Raw genomic sequence first — 22,270 nt, forward strand, 5'->3', positions numbered from 1 at the left:
GTATAATCCTTTTTACATGTTGCTGGATTTGGTTTGCTAGTATTTGGTTGAGGATTTTTCATGTACTATATTCATAAGGGATATTGGTCTGTAGTTTGTTTTTTTTTTTTTCTTTATAATTTTCCCTCTCACCCTGTCTTTGTGTCTCCTTCATTTTTTCATGCATTCTTCCGAAAATCATGTGTGCCTATTTATCTATCTTGGTATAAGAATCCCTTTTTCTAAAGGAACTCCTTTATTTATTTATTTATTTATTTATTTATTTTTAAATTTTTTGGCTGTGTTGGGCCTTCGTTTCTGTGCGAGGGCTTTCTCCAGTTGCAGCAAGCGGGGGCCACTCCTTATCGTGGTGTGCGGGCCTCTCACCATCGTGGCCTCTCCCGTTGTGGAGCACAGGCTCCAGACGCGCAGGCTCAGCAGTTGTGGCTCACGGGCCCAGCTGCTCCGCAGCACGGGGGATCCTCCCAGACCAGGGCTCAAACCCGTGTCCCCTGCATTGGCAGGCAGATTCTCAACCACTGCGCCACCAGGGAAGCCCTGGTCTGTAGTTTTCTTGGGATGTCTTTGATTTGGTATTAGGGTAATATTGACCTCATAGAATGAATTGGGAATTGTTCTCTTCTGGGGAAAGATTGGTATTAATTTGCTTTTAAAATATTTGGTAGAAGTCATTGGTGAAACTCCCTGGCCTTGGGTAGGAAGTTTTAAAATTTAATTTGTGGGAAGTTTTGAAATTAATAATTCAGTCTCATCAACTAATTTATAGGTCTGTTCAGAGTCTCTGTTTCTTTTTGAGTCAGTTTTGGTAGTTTGTTTCTACGAATTTGTCCATTTCATCTAGATTGTCTAATTTGTTGGTGTACATTGTTCATAGTATTCTCTTACAATCCTTTTTATTTCTGTAAGGTCAGTAGTCATGTCCCCACTTTCATTTCTGATTTTAGTAACTTTAGTCTTCTCTCTTTTTCTTGGTCAGTCTAGCTAAAGATTTGTCAATTTTGGCCATCTTTTGAAAGAACCAACTTTTGGTTTTATTGATTTTTCTCTATTTTTTTTCTACTTTATTTCCATTCTAATTGTTACTGAACTCAGGTTCAGCTTCTTGCTGCTTAAAAGTTAATACTCAGGAGGAAGGTATTGGTTTGAAAAGGTATGGCTGCGTTATTCAGGAGGCTGACAATTGGGAAAAGGCGGACTCCAAAACCAACTCTGAAGATCCTGCTCGACCATGAAAGTTTTTAAAGGGAGAATCATTTGGGGAGGGGGTCAGAGTCTCTATTATCTTCCACTGTGTGCGGACTTTCTTCTTTTTTTTTTTTTTTTTTTTCAGACTTTCTTCTGATCAGTTGGTGGTGAGGTAACAGAGTGGTGTGCCAGGAACCTTGTGCTTAGCTTGAAGTTACCATCCTCTACCTGGATGGGGGCTTTAGTTCCTACAGAAGAACTCAAAGACTTTGTTATGTATATTCCTTGAGGAGGAACCAGGATCCTGCCCAAGAGCTGCACTATTGTTTCTTGGCAGCTCCTCCTGCTTCTGCGTTCCCTCCCTTCCCTGATACACAGCTGTTTGAATTTGCCCTTTGGAACTCAGGGAAGGCCAAGGAGGCTGAATGAAACCTATTTCCTACAAACAAGAAATGAGGGACGCAGAAAAGGTTTGTACCCGGGAGGGCCCCACAGGGTCATGCTTCGTTTCATAATCTTTATTATTGATATTTCCTTCCTTCTGCTTGCTTTGGGTTTAGTTTGCTCCTCTTTGTTTTTAGTTTCTGAAGGTAGAGAGTTATTATATGTAATTTTACTTTTTTAAAAAACTGTTAAGTGTTTATAGCTTTAGGTCTTCCTGTAAGCATTGCTTTCACTGAGTCCCATAAGTTTTGGTATGTTGTGTTTGCATTCTTAGAGTATTTTCATTTCATCAAAGTATTAGCTAATTTTCCTTGTGATTTATTATTTGACATGTTGTTTATTTAGTGTGTTGTTTAATTTCCACATATTTTTGAATTTCCTTCTGTTATTGATTTCTAATTTCATTCCATTGTGGTAAGAAAACATGCTTTGTATGGTTTCAATCCTTTTAAATGTATTGAGGCTTGTTTTATGGCTTAACATAAGGTCTCTCCTAATCATGTGCACTTGGGAAGAATCTATATCCCTATGTTGTTGGATGGAGTGTTCTGTAGATGTCTGTTAGGTCTAGATGGCATACAATGTTCACGTTTTCTATTTCCTTGCTAATCTTCTCCCTAGTTGTTTTATCCATAATTGAAAGTTGGGTAGTGAAGCATACAGCTATTATTGTTGAATTGTCTATTTCTCACTTCAGTTCTGTCAGTTTATGCTTCATATATTTTGGGGCTCTGTTGTTAGGTGCTCTAGATTTAATTCTGATGCATAATAGGGATTGGATGCTTATGTATGTGAACACTATTTATATCTCAATAAAACGTTGTTCCATTTTATGTGCTGTGACCAATAGATAGAATTTGTTTTGATATGGCTTTCATGCTTAAACGATTTTGACTAGTAGTAAGTTATTTTGTCTAGGTTACATAAAGATGCACTTGTCTCTGAGAAGACTTAACTTCACCAGGGCAGTGGTTCATTTTAAAGGTTTATGTGTATGTGAATCAGTGAACTGCAGCAGTTTAAACATGGCAGAGATAAAGTATTTAATAATGACTTTGCCAGTACTGATTTTTTTCTTCTTTTTTCAAAACAACTTCTTATTAAAGTATAGTTGATTTACAACGTTATGTTAGTTTTAGGTGTGCAGCAAAGTGATTCAGTTTCATATATACGTGTGTATATGTATATTTTCAGATTCTTATCCATTATGGGTTATTATAAGATATTGAATATAGTTCCCTGTGCTATACAGTAGGTCCTTGTTGTTTATCTGTTTTATATATAGTAGTGTGTATCTGTTAATCCCAAACTCCTAATTTATCCCTCCCCCCTTACCCCTTTGGTAACCATAAATTTGTTTTCTACCTCTGTGAGTCTATTTCTGTTTTGTAAATAAGTTCATTTATATCATTTTTTTTAGATTCCATATATGAGTGATTTCATGTGATATTTATCTTTCTCTGTCTGACTAGACAGTATTAATTTTTACTGAGATTAAAGGGCAGATGATAGTGTAATGTTCCTTGACTGTCCCTAGAATAATTTGAGTCAGTACCAATTATTAAACTATTAACAGTGATCTACCTTTTATACAACTAAGTCCTAAACTATATCTGGCTTTGGAGGAAGAAGGAAATAGAGAAGTATCCATTATATTATATTATATTGATATTATTTCTTTTTAATCCTCATAGCAATCTTTTGACATGGGTGGTATTATTCTCACTTTACAATGAGCAGATTGAAACTCAGAGATTTATTATTTTGACGAAGGTCACTGGTGAGTGCTCTTTTCATTTTCTGTCATTCTTTTAGTCTTTCATTCAACAAATATGCCAGGCTTTGGAGATGCAGCCATGACCCAGTCAGACGTGATCCTTGCTCTCATGAAGTGAATTGTCTGGTGGAGTCCTTTTACTGAGTCTTTGAGCCCTATTTCATATAGTAGTAACATATATTTGTAGAATACTTTATAAAATATTTCTGCATTTTAATCTAATTTTATAACTCTTATTGCAGCCTTCTGACCCAGGTGTGTTAGATAGTAGTGCTGTTATTCCCATTTGAAAACAAGGAAACTGAGACTTAGGGATATTTAGGTCATATAGTTAGTAAATGGCTGAGTTAGTGTGCAAACCCAGGTCATCTGGCTCCAAGGATCCTGCACTTCTTCCATTATGCCACATAGTTTCACTATTTCACATGAAACTACAAGCCTGTATCACCAAGAGTGATATTCTGGAAAGTAACCAGTCTAGCAGTACTTAGCAAAGCAGAGCTCTACCAGGCAGGGCATGTGGGAAGAGGAATCAGGAGGCCTAAACAGCTGTGTCTAGTGTGCTGGAATGGATTTATTCCTAAATAACACATTGAGAAAGAATGCTTTGGAGAGAGACTAAAACATGAGAAACATTGCACAGACATGGTCTCAGCAGCACCTGCATGGACTCATGGCACAATAACTGCCAGGGACATTTTTTTTCTAGAACAAAGGCTTGAAACAGACAGTGAATTTAAGACGAAGTGACCCAAACAACACGGGACTCCATACAGAGCTATCTGCAGCTACAAATCAGAGTGTAATCTTTATATGAGGAAGGGATTGCTTATTTTACATTGATTACCTCAGCTACCTTCGTGCAAGTACAGAGATAGCAATCTATTCAGTAAAAACATTTGAGTGCTTCCTCTGTGTAAAAGCGCTGTTACTCATTGAGGGAGTGATACCAACATGGGTATGACACCATCCTTGCCCACAAGGAGCTTGTAACCTTGTAAGGAGATTTTGCATTCATTCAAACAATACTTGTTCATCCAGAGTTTATTATGTCAGACCCCGTGCCACGTGTTAAGGAGACAAGAGTGGATGAGATAGAAACTATCCCTATGCCTTTAGCTTATACTTTTCCATCACCTGGAGAGTATTTCCTTACCTCCTTCCCCTAAGTCTAAGTAATTGGAAACCTTTTAAAGTAGAGAGCAGGATATGAAATTCTCTTAGCAAAATAGTAGTCAGTGGTATTCTTGTGACTTGGCCACAAATAGAACTTGATAGCTAATGGGTCAGAACTTAGGTGTCATGCTAGAAAATATTTGCATCACGTTTAGCAGTCACATTCAAAAAAGTACAAAACATCACAATAGAAAAAAATGGACAAAGTATTTGAACAGATCACAGAATAGGAAATAAAAAAGGAAAAAAATATATGTCAGTCTTTCTAGTAATGAGAGAAATGGTAATTAAATATTGAAGTAGTGTTTTTACCTCTCTCATTGGCAAAAATAAAAGTTGATAAGAGCACATTTAAGTAATAATGATAAGAAAACTTTATTGAGTACTTTCTCTGTGGCAGGCAAAAACAGTCTTTACAACAGTCCTAGTGAGGGTAGGTACTATTATTATTGTTTTACTGATAAGGTACTTGAGGTACAAGGATAGCGTAACTTGTCCAAGGTCAGACATCTAGTACTTATTGAGCCCAAATTTGAACTCAGGCAACCCGTCTCTAGAGCCTGCACTCTTAATCACCAAAGCGGTGCCTTTGTCTGGATTGGTTATCATAATGCTCAGTCTCTAGAAGTGTCTACCACAAAGAAAGCACTTAAATATTTGTTGAATGGATTCTTAAAATGAAAATGTTTAGGGGACTTCCCTGGTGGTCCAGTGGTTAAGAATCCGCCTTCCAATGCAGAGGATGCAGGTTCGATCCCTGGTTGGGGAACTAAGATCCCACATGCTGTGGGGCAACTAAGCCTGTGCACTGCAACTACTGAGCCCATGCACCACAACTAGAGAGAAGCCCATGTGCCGCAACGAAAGATCCCACGTGCCGCAACTAAGACCCAACGCAGCCAAAGATAAATAAATTAATTAAAATTAATTAATTAATTAAAAAAGAAAGAAAATGTATTAGGCACATCATTTTTGGAGGGTAATTTATCGATATCAAGAAACACATACTAATGACTCAATAATTCTATTTCTTAATGTGTATCTTTAAAAAAATGTATATAAGGAGGCATGTATTTATTGTACATGGCCACATTCTTGGTACTTGTAGAAAAATAAGAGAAAATGTAAATGTTCATCAGTGCTAAAAGTAACTAATAATATAACTAATGTATAGCCTTATATAATTATTAAATGACTAAATAAAACTACGATATAGGTATATTTCAGAATTCTATATGCACAGTTAAAATAAATGAAGTATTTGATCTGGAAAGGTATCTAGGATATACTATTGAATGCGAAAAGCAAGTTACAGAATTTTTCCTACCAAAATAGATTCTAGATGATGAAAGAGTAAAATAAACAAAAATAACCATGAAAATAGCAGAGAAAACATGGGTGAATATTTTTATACTATTAGAAGGAGGAATGCTTTTCTAAGCATGATATGAAACGTAAAAGCCATAATGGAGACTGATGAATTTGATTACACAAAAATGGGTGACTTCCATGTAGAAAAAAAAAGAACAAACATTAAACTGGAATGAAGATTCTAAACATGATATATATATAAAGGATATTTATAGGCAATTTGTAGAAAGGCCAGTAGGCATATGAAAGATAAATAGATGTTCAGCTTTTACTCCTAATTAAAAATACAAATTAGAATATCAGGTCCCGTTTACTACCTGTAAGATTGGCAAAGATTGATAATAGTAATGACAAGAGCTTATAGAAAAAAATTTTACATACTCTTGGAGGAAATAGAAATAAGCATAGCATGTTTGGTTGAAATTTTGGCAACATTTATTAAAATTTAAAATGTATAATACTTTTGTCTTAAATTCCACTTTTAGGGATTTATTGTATATTAAAGTGTAAAGATATGTGTATAAGGATATTCATTATATTGTGTATAGGTATAAAAATATGGAGAGAATCTAGATGTTTGTTGATGGGGATGAGAGTTAAATTGTGTTGATAATACATCCATATAATGGAATGCTATTCAGCTATTTAAAAAGACTGTGGCAAATCTATTCACACAGCACTGCTCTGTAGTGCTGATTGATTATAATGCTACATTAAATAACATATGTATGAACATACTATAACAGTAGGCATGTGTATATTTTAAAAGTCCATTATAGTAACCTGTTGATCTGTATCTCTTCCCCTGCTCTTTTCTCAGTACTGTTATCTGTAGTGGGAGCATTAATAAATTCAGACATACTGTAGTCTAATGTTCAGATGTTATTAAACTAGAGTTTCTCTTTCTCTTTCTTTTATTAGCAAAAAGAGTAAGGACAACTTATAGCTCATAGGAGCATTTTTATACTGCAAGTACTTCTGAATGCCAAAGAGTAGAAGTGAAGGAGGAATGTTGTTTCCAAACATATACATACCTAGAGGTTAAGAGTCTGAGATATGAAACCAGAATGCCTGGGTTCAAATCCTGGTTTTGCTACTGTGTGTGACTTTGTACAAGTTACTTACCTTCTTTTTGCCTCCATTTCCTTATTATTCATCCAACAAATATTTGAGTGCTTACCGTATGCCAGACACTATTCTGGATGCCAGTGATAAAACAAGGAGGATTAAGACAAAATCTCTACCTTCTTGTATATGTACATTCTGGAGGACTTAATTCTATACCTACTATTTAGGGTTCTTAAGAGAATTAAGGGTTTAATATCTCTAAAGCCCTTGGAATGAGGTCTGGTACATAGTAAGTGAACAATAAATAATATTACTATTATTCTCCCCTCCCAAATAAATAGGCATACAGAGTATGATTTATTAACTATTTTATGGAAGTTTTTGTCAAATACAATGACATTCAAGGATATATGAAACAATCTATTTCAGTATATTCTTGTATTTGTCTGCATTCTAGATGCTCACATACACTCTCAGTCATTGAGCTCTAGCTTGGCGGATAGTACTACACACTGTTGGCCACTGAACCTTACCATACACCATGTTGCAAAAGCTCTCAGCCTGTGAGTGTTCTACCACCATATTTTGAGTGTGCTAGATGTTGAAGTGCAAAATTTACAATAGTTCTTTTAAGGAGTCTTGATGGAAATGCTAGAGAAATCAAGAGAGTAAAAATCAGAAAGTTATTAATGGGTAAATTGAAGGTCATCATAAACATCAATGAAGCCTGGGAGGATTGACGACTAATTGTACAGCATTTACGAGGAGAAGTTAAATGTTGTAGTTATATTTATTAATTTGTCAATTGACAAAATCGCAGCATATATTCATAGAACAAATATTTATTTACAGCCTGCTACGTGCTATGTTAAATGCTGTCAATTCTTTGGTGAACAAAATAGTCATGGAACCTATCGTCATATAGCTGATGTTTCACAATGTTACAAAAATAATTATAGGGTTATAAGAGAACTATGCAGGAAGCCTAGTCTGAGAGGTCAAAGGAGGTCTTCTTTGTGGAATTGAGATTTAATCCATTTAATTCAGTTCAGTCCCCTGAAGGTTGAGTGAGTATGTATTAGCCAGGAGGAGAGAGTCATAAGAAATGAGTGGGAAACAACAATGCAAGGAGAGGGGACAGCATCGAGAAAGAATCAGAGGTGGAAAGAACATGATACTCTTGAGGAATGGGAAGATGTCATTGTGGATGGAGAGAAGTAAATGGAAGGGAAAGTGGCAAAAGAATAAGCTGGAGAGTTAGGCAGGGGTTAAATTTTGCAGGACCTTACAAGGTCAGAGTAAGGAGTTTTGATATTATTTTAAGTGCAAAGCAATTGAAGAGTTTCAAGTTGAAGGATCACTTGATTAAATTTTTTAAATTGAGGTATTATTGACATATAATATTCTATTAGTTTCAGGTATACAGCATAAATTATTTGATATTTGTATATACTAGTGTCGAATGATCATCACCATTAGTCTAGTTAACATCCATCACCATGTATAGTTAGAAAAAAATTTTTCGTTTTGATTAAGGACTTTTAAGATCTGCTGTCTTAACAACTTTCAAATATGCAGTACAGTTTTTGGTGAAGTCTTTAGGGTTTCCTATATATAATGTCATGCCATCTGCAAATAGTGACAGTTTTACTTCTTCCTTTCCAATTTGGATGCCTTTCATTACTTTTTATTGCCTGATTGCTCTGGCTAGGCTTTCCAATACTGTGTTGAATAAAAGTGGTGAGAGTGGACATCTTCGTCTTGTTCCTGATCTTAAAGGAAAAGCTTTCAGTTTTTCAGCATTGAGTACGATATTAGCTATGTACTTGTTATGTGTGGCCTTTATTATGTTGAGATACTTTCCCTCTATACCCACTTTTCTGAGAATTTTTATTATGAATGGGTGTTGAATTTTGTCAGATACTTTTCTGCATCTATTGAGATGATCATATGATTTTTATCCTTTGTTTTGCTAACATGGTATATATCACATTGATTTGCAGTTGTTGAATCATCCTTGCATCCCTGGAATAAATCCAACTTAATCATAGTGTATGATCGTTTTAATGTATTGTTGAATTTGGTTTGCTAATATTTTGTTGAGGATTTTTGCATTTGTGTTTATCAGGGATGTTGGTCTATAATTTTCTTTTCTTCTGGTGTGTGGTCTGGTTTTGGTATCAGGGTAATGCTGGTCTCATAAAATGCATTTGGAAATGTTCCCTCTTCTATTTTTTCAGAGTTTGAGAAGGATTGGTATTAATTCTTCTTTAAATGTGGCTGACACTGGACTTTTGTTCGGAGGTTTTTCATTACTGATTTAATCTTCTTACTAGTAATCAGTCCATTTGGATTTTCTATTTCTTCATGATTTAGTCTTGTAAGGTTGTATGTTTCTAGGAATTCGTCCATTTTTTCTAGGTTGTCTGATTTGTTGGTGTATAATTGTTTATAGTAGACTGTTTTGATCCTTTCTATTTCTGTGGTATGTTGTAATGTCTCCTCTTTCATTTCTGATTCTATTTATTTGAGTCTTCTTTTTTTCTTGGTGAGTGCGGCTTAAGGTTTGTCAATTCTGTTTATCTTTTCAAAGACCAGGCTTTAGTTTCATTGATCTTTTCCATTGTCTTTTAGTGTCTATTTCACTTATTTTCACTCTGATCTTTGTTATTTCCTTCCTTTTACTAACTATGGGCTATGTCTGTTCTTCGTTTTCTAGCTCCTTTAGGTGTAAAGTTAGGTTGTTTATTTGAGATTTTTCTTATTTCTTGAGATAGGCGTTTATTGCTATGAGCTTCCCTCTTAGAACTGTTTTTGCTGCATCCCATAAATTTTGATATGTTTTATTGCCATTTTCATTTGTCTTAAAGTATTTTTAAAGTTCTCTTTTGATTTCTTTGTTGACCCCTAATTAGTTCTTTTTAAAGGTTACTTTAACTGCTGAGTGAAAATGGACTGGAGGAGATGACAAAAGTACTATGAGGAGATCATTGAAGAGATTATTTCTGTAATCCAGATATGGTATAATAGTGGCTTGGACCAAAGTCGTGGTTGTAGACAGAGAAAATGGATTTTTATCAATTTTAGGACATGACTGAATGTTGATGATGACCGTTATGGAGAGGGAGGGATAGAGAATGACTATATAATGAGCGTCTGGATAGTTAATGATATAGGGAACAGAGAAGAAATGGAATTGATTATTATGAGAGTAGATGTACATATTGAATTTGAGATGTCTTTGAGACCCAGAGACATTAAATAGGCACTTGTGTATATATATATATATAGGTTTAGAACCCAGAAAAGAGGTCTGAAGCAGAGAAAAGGAAATTAGGACTTGTTAACAGGTAGTGTTTGAGGCAATGGTAGTAGATAGAATTCCCTTGGAAAAGAATATAAATCAAGAAAGAAGAGAACTGAGTACAGAACTTTGAGGAATTTCAACATTTAAGATTGGCTAGGGACTTCCCTGGTGGTCCAGTGGTTAAGCCTCCATGCTCCCAATGCAGGGGGCCCGAGTTTGATCCCAGGTTGGGGAACTAAGATCCCACATACCGCAACTAAGCCCACACGCTGCAACTACTGAGCCCTCGAGCTCTAGAGCCTGTGCGCCGCAACTAGAGAGCCCATGAGCTGCAATGAAGATCCAGAGCAGCCAAAATAAATTAAAAAAAAAAAGAAGATCAGGTAAGGGCGAAGGAGTCAGGGATGAAAGTGAGAGGGAGAAGTCAAAGAAGTAGGAGAAAATCAGAAATTTTAGTGTCACATAAGTAAGTCATGGAAGAATAGTTTCATAAAGAAGAAGGATGTGATCTACTATAACTGAATGTTGCTAAGATGGGGAAAGAAGCCAGAAAAGAGTGGGGCATGCATGGGAGGTGAAGGGGAGACATTGAGAGTAGACAACTCTTTTGAGAAAATAGTCCTCTTGGGATTCCCTGGCAGTCCAGTGGTCAAGACTCTGTGCTCCCAATGCAGGGGACACAGGTTTGCTCCCTGGTCAGGGAACTAAGATCCTGCATGCCACACAGCGTGGCAAAAAAAAAAAAAAAAAACCAACAGAAAATAGTCCTCTCGAGTGTGAAGGGTTAACTGTCTCAAATTCGAGGTATAGTGGAATATCCAAATGGAGAAGTATTGTATATCAGGTAGGTTAAGCTGTGGCCCTGGAATTTGAGTGAGAGGTGAGGGTTAGAGAAATCTGAGAGTCATTCACATGGAGATGGTAGTTGAAGACTTTAGAAGAAAAGGGAGCCAAAGATAGAACTGTGAGAGCACCTATAGTTAGAGATTTTCTTTGGATTGTTATTAATAAATAACATTGTAGTGTTCATAGTACAAGTAATTTGAGCATGGACTTGTTTCATTCAACTCAGTTACCCCAAGCTTTGGCTGATACAATTCAGGTTTTGCTCTTCTTAAACTTGACATTGTTAAAAGTAAGACGCAGTGCTCTAAATGCCCCCCCACCACCTCCCCAAGTTGTCAAGACAGGAGCAAGCACAGTATCTATTTTTACTGTAGGTGTTAAGGTACACAATTTTATTTTTGGCTAGTTTTTCATTAGTTGGTAGTTTGTACCAATATATCACTTGTAGTGACTAGATTAATGGTGAGTCATAACCCTGCTTTACACAAACTCTTGCTATTACTTTTGGTACATACAATTTGTGCTGTACAAATTATATCTCCCGAGCAATCTGCTACCTAAAGTGATCTGAAAAATAAGACCCTCCCCCCAATGAATTTATCTCTTGTTTATTATCTACTGTAGATCATAGAATATCTGAGCTAGTGTCTGATCTTTGAAATTTTAGGTATGCGATTAAGGTTGAAACTCTGATTTTGATGTCATTAGTCTCAATTTATATCGTTCTGTTGGGATATGTTTGTTAAGATTATTGTTGCAAGTTAAAGCAACCAGTTGGAGCTTACTTAAGGAAAAGGGGAGTGTTACAAGGATACTAGGTAATAAACTGGTTAAGTTGATTGGTTCCCCAGAATATGGTTTTATTTTGCAATAAAAATTTATGTGTGTGTATGGAGCAAGAGGCAGGCAATCCTAGAATTCTGTTGGCAAAGATAATCCAATAGATATCTACTACCTAAAAATTAAAGATAAGGACTTGGGCTAATATAGTGTTAATTAGTGGTTCCAGTCATGGACAAACAATCTATTTGCTACTTTAGGGATGTTGTATATCTGAATAGTATTCCATATATACACAAATTTGTTTTTATGTCTTGAGTCTTATTACTCTAGACTTGAAAATTACGCATGTTACTTGCTTTAGTGCCAATCTCAGATCAGTTGCTGTTCTAAAGGTTTCAGTGCATACATATATTTGATACATCTGTTATCACTTTTCCTAATATTTGTTCAACTCTGCTTTTCTTCAGTGTGTACTAGGAGAAAGCAACTACCTGGTACTAATAGCTCTTGACTGAGAATTCAGTGTTTGTGAAAGATGCCAGATTGATATCCTGGAAATTGAAACCCTCTGTGAATGTGGTGTAGCAATAATGTCAGCTTCCCACATCTTGCTTTCTTAATGTACTTTGGTCTTGATCTGCAGGAATAAAGCTCTTTTCAAAGATTATCTCATTTCTTTTTTCTGCCACTGTGAGTGAGGTTGTTTGTATTCAAAGCATGTTTTTATAGGATCAGATATATTTAGCCTCTTCAGAAAGTTGAAGAGTCAGGTTACTTTTTTGTTCCTGTGTTTCATTTCATTGTTCAAACTTGAATTGATTACTTAAGACCAGTGGCCCTGATGGATTATTAATTGTATAAACAAACCAGTCCCCTGGTTGGCTTTATGGTTCAAATCACATTCTGCTTTTCTTTTGTAATTCTTTCACACAAATTGCTTTTTGATGATGAATAGTAATGGCTACCACTTATTAAACACTTAAATATGAGACCTAAGGAAGGCACTTTATATAAATACATTCTTAATTATTAAAACTATCCTGGGAAGTATAGTGTTCATACAGAGTATAAAGAAACTGAGACTCAGAAAGGTTTATTTAATTAAACTCCTCAAAGCAGCAACAGCTGTTAAATGCTAGAGCATGAATTCAAACTTGGATTTGCCGGAGTCCTGCACTAGTGTTCTTTCACCAAACTCCACTGATGCTCGTAAAAATGTTCATTTGGATTAAACATCAGAGAAGCAAGTCTGTTACATATTGGTAATTGTTGATTTGAAAGTCTAATCCCAGTTTTTCTAGATATTCCATTGTATTTACAGATACCCTTGAATCACACCTTTTTTTTTTCTTTAAAGGTGAGTCATCAAACTAATAGAAGCTGTTTGAAGTTGTGATTAGGATAGAAAGACCTGGTAAAACATAGTTTAAGTTTGAACTTCAGTATGCAAACTAATAATTTTATGTTGGCATTAATAAACTTTGAAATAGTAAGTATATTAGAGCCTTAGCAGTCTCAACACAACTCTTGGGATCCTTCCTATGGAAAAATTTTGCAGGTGGAAGTACTTTGAAAGTTAGTCTTTTAGTGATTTTACTTTGGATCACAAGTGGTTAGTGAGCACTTACTCTGTGCCAAGCATTGTGCCATACACACACACACACAGGATATAGTGATCAATAAGTCAGAAGTAGTCTCTTTTCTGGAAAACATCAGTATGAGCCTGGAAAGAGGAGACAAACAGTTAAAAAAAAAATCATAATTCAGCTGGTAAGTGCTGTGATAGAGGAAATGAAAGATATATGGAAAGAAGGAGCACCTGTCCTAGACCTAGAATAGAAGGGCTTTAAGGAAGATGTGATATATAGGGTAGGATAAGGAGGGTAAGCAAGAATTAGTCGAGTAATAGTGGTGGGGGCAGAATATTCCAGGCCTAAATAATAATGTGTGAAGGCCTGTTTTTTTCCCAGTAGTTTTATTGAGATATAATTCACATATCATAAAATTGTCTCTTTTAAAGTACACATTCAGTGGTATTCAAGTATATTCACAGAGTTGTGCAACCATCACCACTGCCTAATTCCAGAACATTTTCATCACCCCAGAAAGAAACACCATATCCATTAGCACTCACTCCCTATTCCCTCCTCTCCCTGGCCCTTGGCAACCACTAATCTACTTTCTGTCTCTAAGGATTTGCCTATTCTGGATGTTTCATATAAACAGAACCATACAATATGTGGTCTTTTGTGACTGGCTTCTTTCACTTAGCATAATGTTTTCAAGGTTCATCCATATTGTAGTGTCTATCAGCATGAAGGGCTGTTTTGAGGAATGGAGATGAGCAATATTGAGAATTGAAAGTTTAGTTGATCAGGGTGATCAGTGCATAGAGCAAGAATTTGAGAATAAAGAGAAGGTTTCATACTAGAGAGGTAAGCAGAAACCAAATCAACAAAGCTGTGTTATAGAAGTATGGACTTTATCCTAAGGGCAATAGGATACCATTGAATGGTGTTAAGTATGAAAATAATATAATCAGATTTGTGTTTTTTAGTTGTGTAGAGAATAGGCTAGATGGACACAAAATGGGGGGCAGGGAGACCAGTTAGTTTTCTTACAAAAATCTGGGCAACAGAAAGATGTCAGTGGTGTGGCATATGGCCTGGGAATGTAGAGTAGTGGATGGATATGAGAGATTTAAAAGGCAAGATTGGCAATACTTGGTGTTAGAGTGAATGTAGAGGTGGGGGAGAAGGAGAGGAAGTATCTAGAATGATGCTTAAGTTTTAGGATTGGTGAGCCAGGTGGATTATGATACATAGACTAGTTAAGGAACTGGCTAGATAGATGAATTCCCAGGGTGCCAATCCATAAGGAGTACTAAATTGGCACTGGGAAGTTAATGAGATGAAAAAATGCATTTACCGGAACTCTTTTCTTATTAGTAGAATACTGTATGTTGGGGGGAAAACTTTGGTAAGCTTCTAGAGGAGGTAAGACCCCCTCCCTCATCTAGCTTCTTGTTTGAATAATGAGATGTTTCCTAAACTGTACTCGAAGAAGCCCAAAGGCTGTTTTATTGAGTAGGATATGTAAATTTGGAACTGGAGCTAAATAATTCAGTAGAGGAGAAGCTGCCATCAGGGGTCTTCTTTTTTGCCTGTTCGTCTTCTGGTTCTTACCCTTTTTTCTAGACTATTTATATAAAATCGGGTTGAAGAGTATCAAATTACTAACCTACTGTTGCATGTATCTATTGTTATGTAATAATTTACACCAAAACATAGTGGCTTACAACAACAATTTAATTCTGTCTTGTGGTTCTAGAGGTTGACTGGACTAGCTAAGAGGTTCTCTCTTAGGGTCTTCATGAAGTTGTAGGCACACAGTGGCTGAGGCTAGGGTCATCTTGAGGTTTGCTCATTCACATATGTGAAGGTTCATGGGCCAAATCACCTGCATGTAGCCTTTCCCTGTGGTCTCTCTGGCATGATAACTGGATTCAAAGAGTGAGTGTCCCAAGAGAAACAGGCAGAAACTCTATTACCTTTTATGACCTAGTTTTAGAAGTTGTGTCCCTCCTGTTTTTCTCTATTAGTTGAAGTAGTCCTGAAGTTTTGCCCAGCTTTGGAGGAAGGGGACATAGAGTTTACCACTCTTGTAAGAAGATCATGTGGGATGGGAGGTATTGCAGCAGACATTTTGGGGTTTTTTGTTTGTTTGTTTGGCTGTGCTACATGGCTTGCGGGATCTTAGTTCCCTGACCAGGGATCGAACACAGGCCCTTGGCAGTGAAAGCGTGGAGTCTTAACCACTGGACCACCAGGGAATTCCTCATCTTTGGAAATATAATCTGCCTCACCTACCTTGAGATCCCTGCCCAGACTAGGATAGAAAACCAAGAAAGAAGACTTTGGGATTTTGAAGCAATTTTGTATATATTGAGTTTAACTCTTTGTCACACTTCTTGGTGGAAATGCTGTTAAGAAGTTTGCTTACTAAGCAGATACTGAATTTGTTCTGTGGTGAATAGTATTAATTAGAGATAAGACCGGAAACATTATTTAACTGAGAATATTTTCTAGTTTATTCTTTTTCTTTTTTTAAACCTGTGGCCAGGATTTTGGAAATTTTTACCTTAATAAATCTCTTCTGTTGTAAACAAACCCACATCAGAGATTCCTATAAATTGCTTGTATTTTATATTTTAAATATCTTTATTCTTGTCATTTTTCCTTATAGGTTTATTTTTTAAGAATATCTTGGTTTCTTAATTTTAGATGATTCTTCTTTCACTTTCCCCATATTATAATTAAAATTTTAACCGTCTTTGTACACCCCAGGGAGATAATCTTTTAAAATACTTGTCTTTCCTATTTCCTTCCTTTTTCAGTTTTCATATTTGAAAGTAAAAATTTAAGTAGCTTGGGTTTTTATTAATTGAAATTCATGGATGCTCAATACTCCTTTCTTTTATTAACAAATAATATACATTCATACTAAGAAAAATTAGTACTATAGATAAGCTTGACTAAAATGTAAACCACCCAAACACTATTGAGACTCTCTGTTATATTTTAGTGTATATATTTTTAAAGACTTTTAAGTCTTTCCCCAAATATGGAGTCTTACATTTGTACCATTTGTAAACTGATACTTCCGTTTGACATTTAGATTTTTCTCACTATTAACTGTTTTAAACATCAATCTAACAGTTAACTTATTTTACATCGTTTGTATTTATCTAATTATTTCCTTAAGATAAATCTCCAGAAGGGTAATTATTATGTTAAAGGGCCTGTGTTTGAATAATAATGATAACATTTCCCAATTATTTAAATCCTTGTCACTTTTTCTCTCGCCTACTAGAAAATTTCTGTTTTTTGTTTCTCTCTTGTATTTGCTTACTGTCCTTCTCTCCTACAACACACACACATTCACAAATATTTATTTCTTAGGGAAGAAGAAATCTTCATCATGAGGTTGATTACTTAAGTATGAACTTTATTAGTTTCATTCAATTTACTTCTTCATGAGACATTTGTTGAACACTATGTGCTATACCCTGGCTTAAAGAGCATGAAGACATAGCCCTGATCTCAGTGAACTCACGGTCCAATGGGGAAGGCAAACAGGATTACCCATAATGTAAATTCATTTGGTCTCTGCTGCCATTAGTAGAGAGATGCATGACAGGAACATAAGGTGACTCTTTTAAAACAGTCTGTAGAGAATTGAGGAAGGCTTCGAGGTTGAGCTGAGAATGAGTTGAACCTTGGTAACGCAAGTTAGGCAAATAAAAAGTGGTTCAACATAGGTACAGAACACACAATGATAGAGAAGCATGGCAGAGCATCTCACAAGAAATATTATTAGTTTAGTATGATTGGAGCTTTGGAAAGTAGTGGGAGAACAAGTTGGAAAACAAGTTCTGAAGGGATCTCTATGCCATGCTAAAAAACTGCACTTCATTCTTGGGGGAAAGGAGGAAGGGGATCCATTTAGTTAGCTAGGCAAGCACAATCAGCTGGGTAGTATATGTAGTAGCAAATGACGACCCATTATTGTGACCTCCAGAGATATGTCCATTAAATAGGTGAGATGGGGAGCTATTTAAGGATTTTTAAGCAGAAGAATAACGTGATCTGATTTTCTTTTAGAAAGCTATTTTGGTAAGCCTACGAAAGGATATATTTTCTAGACCAAAGGAGACAGGGACATTAGTTTGGAAACTATATTGAACCAATCTGGGAGATAACTAATGAGGGCCTAAACTAAGGCAGATGTAGTAGAAATAAAAGGAGGGGGATAAAATTAGAAGCTATTTATTTGGAATCCTTGCCATGGGAGTGTGTTATATGCTATACTTGATGAAATCATTCCACATATTTTTAATACCTACTATACGACAAACACTGTGCTGAGGTATTGGGATAAAGGGATGAATAAAAAGGGTTTCCTGCCTTGCGTGGTTTATTATTTAGCGGCGTGCAACAGATTTATAAAGGGAGACGCTACCACGTAATGCAAAAAGTGTTGTTGATATAAATGTACTGTGAGAACATAGAGAACATAGTGATTAGTTGTTAATTTCACATTGGGAGGTGACATTGAGCAGAATATTGAAGGAGTTCTTTTTTTTCTGTGTATCTTGAACTGTATTTAAGGCATTTTATACTGTATTTTATGTTGTATATCTATCCATTTACTGAATTTCTTTTGTTCCTTCCAAAAAAGCAATTCCATAATGCCAAAAGTCAGTGCACTAATATTTGCATTATAGGGGTCCCAGAAGGAGAAGAGAGAGAGAAAGGGCCTGAGAACATATCTGAAAACATAGTAGCTGAAAACTTCCCTAACCTGGGAAAGGAAACAGTCACCCAAGTCCAAGAAGCACAGGGTCCCATACAGGATGAACCCAAAGAGGAACACACCAAGACACGTTGTAATTAAAATGACAAAGATAAAGAGAGAATATTAAAAGCAGCAAGAGAAAAGCAACAAATAACATACGAGGGAACTCCCAATAAGGCTATCAGTTTCAGCAGAAACTCTGTAGGCCAGAGGAGAGTGGCACAATATATTCAAAGTGATGAAAGGGAAAAGCTTAAAATCAATAATACTCTACCCAGAGAGATCAAAGGCTTTACAGACAAGCAAAAGCTAAAAGAGTTCAGCACCACCAAACCAGCTTTACAACAAATGTTAAAGAAACTTCTCTAGGCAAAAAAGAAAAGGACATAATTAGAAACAAGAAAATTACAAAATGAAAAAAACTTAACAGCAAAGGCAAACATACAGTAAAGGTAGTATATCATCCACACACAAAGCTAGTCGGGAGGTTAAAAGACAAAAGTAGTAAAATCATGTATATCCTCAGTAAGCAGTTAAGGTATACACAAATCAATTAGATGTAAACCATGATATCAAAAACAGTAATTGTGAAGGGAGGAGAATACAAATGCACAGTTTTTACAGTGCATTTGAAATTAAGAGATCAGCCACTTAAAACAAGCATGTATATATAGACCGCTATACAAAAACCTCATGGTAACCGTAAACCAAAAATCTATAATAGATACACACACAAAAAAGAAAAAGGAATTCAAACATAACACTAAAGATAGTTATCAAATCACAAGAGAAGAGAAGAAGAAAGTGAATAAATCCAAAAACGAATCCAGAACAACAAAATGACAACAAGAACATACATATCGATAATTACCTTAAATGTAAATGGACTAAATGCTCCAACCAAAATACATAGGCTGGCTGAATGGATACAAAAACAGGACTCATATATATGCTGCCTACAAAAGACTCCTTTCAGATCAAGAGACCCATACAGACTGAAAGTGAGGGGATGGAAAAAGGTGTTCCATGCCAATGGAAATCAGAAGAAAGCTGGAGTAGCAATACTTATATCAGACAAAAGAGACTTTAAAATAAAGACTATTACAAGAGACAAAGAAGAACACTTCATTAATGATCAAGGGATCAATCCAAGAAGAAGATATAACAATAGTAAATATATATGTACCCAACATAGGAGCACCTCAATATATAAGGCAAATATTAACAGACATAAAAGGGGAAATCGACAGTAACACAATAATAGTGGGGAACTTTAACATCCCACTTACATCAGTGGACAGATCATCCAGACAGAAAATCAGTAGGGAAACACAGGCCTTAAAATGACACATTAGACCAAATGGACTTAATTGATATGTATAGAGGATTCCATCTGAAAGCAGCAGAATATATATTCTTTTCAAGTGCACACGGAACATTCTGCAGGATAGATCACATGCTAGGCCATAAAATAAACCTTGGTCAATTTAAGAAAATTGAAATCATGTCAAGCACCTCTTCCGACCACAATGCTCTGAGACTAGAAATCAACTACAAGAAAAAAACCATAAAAAACACAAACACATGGCGGCTAAACAATATGCTACTAAACAACCAATGGATCACTGAAGAAATCAAAGAGGAAATCAAGAAATACCTAGGGACAGATGAAAACACAGTGATCCAAAACCTATGAGACACAACAAAAGCAGTTCTAAGAAGGAAGTTTATAGTTATACAAGCTTACCTCAGGAAACAAGAAAAAAATCTCAAATAAACGACATACCATTACACCTAAAGCAACTAGGGAAAGAAGAATAAACAGAACCTGAAGTTAGTAGAATGAAAGAAATCATCAAGATCAGAACAGAAATAAATGAAATAGAGACTAAGGAAACACTAGAAAAGATCAATGAAACTAAAAGCTGGTTCTTTGAAAAGATAAACAGAATTGATAAACCTTTAGCCAGACGCAGGAAGAAAAAAAAGGGGGAGAGGGCCCAAATCAGTAGAATCAGAAATGAAAAAGGAGAAGTTACAACCGACACCACAGAAATACAAAGGATCATAAGAGACTACTATGAACAACTATATGCCATTAAAGTGGACAACCTAGAGGAAATGGGCAAATTCTTAGAAAGGTACAATCTCCCAAGACTGAACCAGGAAGAAATAGAAAATATGAACAGACCAATTGCCAGTACTGAAATTGGATCAGTAATTTTAAAACTCCCAACAAATGAAAGTCCAGAACCAGATGGCTTCACAGGTGAATTCTACCAAACATTTAGAGAAGAATTGACATCTCTCCTTCTGAAACTATTCCAAAAAATTGCAGAGGAAGGAACCCTTGCAAACTCATTCTATGAGGCCACCATCACCCTGATACCAAAATCAGACAAAGATATAAGAAAAAAAGAAAATTACAGGCCAATATCACTGTGATGAACATAGATGCAAAAATCCTCAACAAAATGCTGGCAAACCAAATCCAACAATACATTAAAAGGATCATACACCATGATCAAGTGGGATTTATCCCAGTGATGCAAGGATTTTTTAATATCTGAAAATCAATCGGTGTAATACAACACATTAACAAATTGAAGAATAAAAAGCATATAATCATTTCAGTAGACACAGAAAAAGCTTTTGATAAAATTCAACATTCATTTGTGATAAAAACTCTCCAGAAACAGGCACAGAGGGAACATATCTCAACATAATAAAGTCAATATATGACAAACCCACAGCTAACATTATACTGAATGGTGAAAAGCTGAAAGCATTTCCTGTAAGATCAGAAACAAGATGAGGATGCCCAGTCTCGCCACTCTTATTCAACATAGTTTTGGAAGTCCTACCCACAGCAATCAGAGAAGAAAAAGAAGTAAAAGGAATAGAAAATGGAAAGAAAGACTTAAAACTGCCACTGTTTTCAGATGACATGATACTATACATAGAAAATCCTAAAAGCACCACCAGAAAACTACTAGAGGTGATGAATGAATTCAGTAAAGTTGCAGGATGCAACATTAATACACAGAAATCTGTTGCATTTCTATACACTAACAGCGAAATAGCAGAAAGAAAAATTAAGGAAACAATCCCATTTATCATCACATCAAAGAGAATAAAATACCTAGGAATAAACCTCCCTAAGAGAGGCAAAAGACCTGTACTCCAAAAACTATTACAGTGCTGATGAAAGAAATTGAAGATATCATAAACAGATGGAAAGATATATTGTGTTCTGGGATTGGAAGAATCAGTATTGTTACAACGATCATACCACCCAAGGCAATCTACAGGTTCAGTGCAATCCCTATCAAAATACCAACGGCATTTTTCACAGAAGTAGAACAAATAATTTTAAAATTTGTATGGAAACACAAAAGAACCTGAGTAGTCAAACAATCTTGAGAAAGAAGAATGAAGCTGGAGGAATCAGTCTCCCTGACTTCAGACTATATACTACAAAGCTACAGTAATCGAAACAGTAGGCACTGGCACAAAAACAGACCTATAGATCAGTGGAACAAGATGGTTAGTCCAGAAATAAACCCATGCAGTTATGGTCAGTTAATCTATGACAAAGGAGGCAAGAATGTACAGTGGAAAAGACAGTCTCTTCAATAAATGGTGCTGGGAATACTGGACAGCTACATGTAAAATAATGAAATTAGAACATTCACTAACACCATATACAAAAATAAACTTAAAATGGATTAAAGACCTAAATGCAAGACTGGTTACTATATAACTCCTAGAGGAAAACATAGGCAGAACACTCTTGGACATAAATCACAGCAATATTTTTTTTGGATGTCTCCTCAAGTAAAGGAAACAAAAGTAAGCAAATGGGATCTAATTAAACTTAAAAGCTTTGGCACAGCAAGGGAAACCACCAACAAAACGAAAAGACAGCCTACTGAATGGGAGAAATATAAACAGCT

At 35.7% G+C, this 22,270-nt stretch overlaps 1 protein-coding gene across 5 annotated transcripts in view; it reads left to right on the plus strand.

Annotated features, from left to right (window-relative positions):
* Positions 1–22,270, plus strand: part of ZFYVE9 (zinc finger FYVE-type containing 9) — a 187,430-nt gene that overhangs the window by 24,423 nt on the left and 140,737 nt on the right. Inside the window, exon 2 of one of the 5 annotated variants that reach the window (XM_036833828.1) lies at positions 1,331–1,655. The exons of the other annotated variants lie outside the window; for them this stretch is intronic. The gene's annotated coding sequence lies outside the window, so the exon portion shown is untranslated. The remainder of the gene's footprint in view (positions 1–1,330; positions 1,656–22,270) is intronic. 5 annotated transcript variants of the gene reach the window in all.

This window comes from Balaenoptera musculus, chromosome 1, assembly GCF_009873245.2.
Source record: "Balaenoptera musculus isolate JJ_BM4_2016_0621 chromosome 1, mBalMus1.pri.v3, whole genome shotgun sequence".
Lineage (NCBI taxonomy): Eukaryota > Metazoa > Chordata > Mammalia > Artiodactyla > Balaenopteridae > Balaenoptera > Balaenoptera musculus.